At 36.4% G+C, this 4,049-nt stretch overlaps 1 protein-coding gene and 1 pseudogene across 1 annotated transcript in view; one reads left to right on the forward strand and one right to left on the reverse strand.

Annotated features, from left to right (window-relative positions):
* Positions 1-4,049, forward strand: part of LOC138168165 (zinc finger protein 3-like) — a 220,635-nt gene that overhangs the window by 89,119 nt on the left and 127,467 nt on the right. The window lies entirely within an intron of this gene.
* On the reverse strand, positions 246-1,657 carry LOC138168175 (zinc finger protein 3-like; annotated as a pseudogene).

Raw genomic sequence — 4,049 nt, forward strand, 5'->3', positions numbered from 1 at the left:
GGAGGTATGATGGGGTGCTGGTGCTCAGGCTCCCACCCTAAGATATTGTTTTATGTGCTTATTTTCTGTTATCTGAACCTCTTGTTACATATGTTAAGAGTGGTAACTAAAAACTCTAATTCATTCATGACACTCATGAGGTTTGCCTATTCTCTGATGTTTAGCAAAATCTGAGTTCAGTGGGAAATCATTCCACATTTATTACATTAAGAAAACCTCTCTACAGTATCAATTTTGTGATGTATAATAGTGGAGCTCTCTGTGAAAGACTTTCCACATTGATTATATTCAAACAGCCTCTTTCCAGCGTGGATTTTCTGGTGAGTAGCAAAATTGGAGGAGTACCTAAAGGTCTTTCCACATTGATTATATCCATAAGACTTCCTGCCTGTGTAAATTCTCTGCAACAAAAATGCATCTCTGTATGAAATTGTTGCCACATGATTACATTCAAAAAGCTTCTTTCCAGGGTGGATTATCTGGTGTGCAGCAAGATATGGCTCCTTCTGAAGAGTCTTTCAACAATTACATTCTAAAGGTCTCTTTCCACTGTGGATTTTCTGATGGGGACTGAGATTTTGACTCTTTGTGAAAGCATTTCCACATTGATTACAGTGAAAAGGTTTCTCTCCACTGTGGATTCTCTAGTGAGCAGCAAGATGGCACATCTGTATGAAAGTCTTTCCTAACTGATTACATTCAAAAGGTTTCTCTCCACTGTGGATTCCATGATGTCCAGCAAGATTGCGGCTGTTTGTGAAAGCCTCATCACAGTGATTACATTCATAAGGCTTCTCTCCTGTGTGGATTCTCTGATGGGCATGAAGGTTGCTAGTGTTTTGAAAGCCTTTCCACAGTAATTACATCCATAAGGTTTCTCTCCAACGTGGATTCTCTGATGGGCAAAAAGTTGGGAGCTTGTTCTGAAAGTCTTTCCACGTAGATTACATTCATAAGGCTTCTCTCCAAGTGTGGATTCTCTCGTAGGCATGAAGATGGCATCTCTCCATGAAAGCCTTTCCACATTGATGACATTCAAAAGGTCTCTCTCCCTTGTGAATTATCTGATAGTCAATAAGGAGAGATGTGTAGCAGATAGCATTCCCACATTCATTACATTCAAAATAATTCTCACCCATATGAATCTTATGTGATTTAATCAAGATGTAAGTTCCAACCAAAGGCCTTCCCTACCTAAGGACATCCATAACTTTTCATTCCAAGGTGAAATCTAGGCTGGCAAGGAAGAGATGTATGATGGGATGAAGTTGCTTCACATTCATTATATTCATCATGCTCCTTTCTAGTGGGAATTTGTTGATGAGTAATGAGCTTAAAGTTCTGACTCAAGACCTTCCCACCTTTATTATTTACAAAAATATTTCTCCAGCATCACTTTTCTGATGTCTCATGAGGTCTGAATTCCATATCCAGGCAATTTCCCAATGATTACGTACATGCTTTGGCATTTCAGAAGCCTTCCTATGGGACTGAAAAAAACTCTACACGTTCAATAAAGCATTTGCTATATTCACTATCCTGAACACAGTCATTCTCTGAGGTCACTTTCTTACAGTGATTTAGAATACAAGATTGTCTGAATCTCTTTCCAGTTTCATCAAATTCACAGTCACTCTTTGGATTTTTATCTAACTTGATTTTAAGAGTCATGAATTTCTCTCAACTTGAAGTTCCAAGGACCATCACTCAGGAATATTTGCAGGTCATGTTTTTCCAGAAAAATTTCATGATTTCTAGTCACCTCATTTACCTCAAACCTGTTCTCTAAATCTGAAGAAAAGAAACAATAAAACAAATATACACCAAAAGACATGCACATAAAAGTATAAGCAATAGGGGCTGCTAGGCGACGCAGTGAATAGAGCACCAGCCCTGGAATCAGGAGGACCTGAGATCAAATCTGGCCTCAGACACTTAACACTTACTAGCCATGTGACCTTGGGCAAGTCACTTAACACAAATTGCCCCTCAAAAAAAATTATAAGCAATAGCAATGGTTACTTTAGATTTATGTGGTTCTTGATGTTCTCACCACCAACCTAAATGGAACAGATCTTTGTGTGCTCTTTAAACAAACACTGGCATTAAATAGACTATATCATTTTAAGGAGAAGAGACAGACAATCTGTGAAGAGTAACACAGGAGGTGTACACCCCAGAGTGCTGGACGAATCAAAGCCTCATTCACTCCAAGCTTAACATTCACATTCAACAAAAGCAGCAGTCACAAGGCAAGATGGCTCCCAGACTTAATGTCAACAGATTAGAGAGAATCTCTGTGGGAGAAGAATTTTTTTACTAACTTGGAGAGAAAACTGAGCCAAAACAGGGTTTGCAGCATTCCAGCAGAAAATCTGTTGTACAGTACCACATTTACTCAACTGGATAAGAACACTTGTAAACATCCAAACAGATTTGATGAAAAGGATAGAAAAATGCAGAACCCAATAAAGAGATAATGAAAACTCCAGAGGGCCCACCAGTCCCTGGGTTTATTTTCCCATCTGTACTTCCAGGCATTATATACTGTCTAGAGTTATTTTAAATTTAGTATCTCTTACTATCTCACCCTGCACGGTGATATATAGAAATGCTGAAGACTTATAAGGGTTTAAATTACACTTAACTACTTTGCTAAAATTATTAACTGTTTTAATAAATTTTTTATTGAGTTTTTGGGATTTTCCAAGTATATCATCATATCATCTGCGAAAAAAAAGTGAGTTTGATTACCTCATTCCCTAATTCTGATTACATCTATTTCTTCAATTATTGTTATTGTGAGAATTTCCAATACAACACTGAATAGTGTAAGTGACAGTGACCATCCTTTTTTTATACCTAATCTTACTGGGAAGGCTCTAGCTAATCTCAAGTAGAAATAATGCTTGTTGATGTGTTTAGGTAAATGCTTTTTTTTTTCAATCAATTTAAGGGAAATTCAATAAATACCTATACTTTCAAGGATTCCTAATAGAAATCAATGTTGTATTTGATCAAAAACTTATTCTTCAGGGGCGGCCAGGTGGCACAGTGAGTAAGAGCACCGGCCCCAGAGTCGGGATGACCTGGGATTGAATCTGGGGTCAGATACTTAGCACCACACCCAGAAATAACTGGCTGCGTAACCTTGAGCAAGTTACTTAACCCCAATTGCTTTAAAAAAAAAAAAACTTATTCTTCAACGATTGATATAACCCTATCATTTTTTGTTACTGTAATTACAATTGATATAATTATGTGAATAATTTTCTATAAGTTCAAACATCCCTCCATTCCATGTATAAATCCAAATTGGGCTCAATGTGCAATATTTGCAATATATTTTGGTTATTCCCTAGGTAGTATTTTAATCAGGATTTTTGCATCAATATTCATTCATGAAATTGGTCCATTATTTTCCTTCTCTATTTATTCATCCTAGTGTGGGTATCAGTATCATATTTATTTCATAAAAGGAGTTTGTAGTAACCCTTCTTTTCCTATTTTTTCCAAATCATTGTTTTAATATTGAAATTATTTTTTTTACTAATGTTTGGTAAAATTCCCTTTCAACTCCATCTACTCCTGGTGCTTTTTTCTCAACAAGCTCATATATAGCCTGTTTAATTTCTTTTTCTGAAATAGGTTTACTTAGATATTCTAGTTCCTCTTCTGTTAATCCCATGAAAATAAGGTTCTAGCTTTACCTGCCCTCACTCCCACCTAATTCCAAGAGGATTAATTTCCATGTAATAATTGCTCCATTTTACCTCTCCCTAACCTAATTTTATTTTTTTACCTCTTAAAACACTTGTTAATGTGCAACATATCCTCTTTTTGGGTTAACTCCTGGGGTTTTGTTCTTTTTCTATTTTTAACATACTTGGCATTCAGTTCAGATACTTAGACACATATTCCATGTATACCTTACACAAACTGTCCATTTGGCTCATAATAGTGTTCCTTATAGCCCATCATAAGTTTTCAATGGTGCTTAGATCATGTGAATCCACAGGCCACTGAAATAAACTATTTCCACAAATTAA

Source organism: Petaurus breviceps, unplaced genomic scaffold, assembly GCF_028583685.1.
Source record: "Petaurus breviceps papuanus isolate PSGF00001 unplaced genomic scaffold, PetGlider_PUasm1.0 355, whole genome shotgun sequence".
NCBI lineage: Eukaryota > Metazoa > Chordata > Mammalia > Diprotodontia > Petauridae > Petaurus > Petaurus breviceps.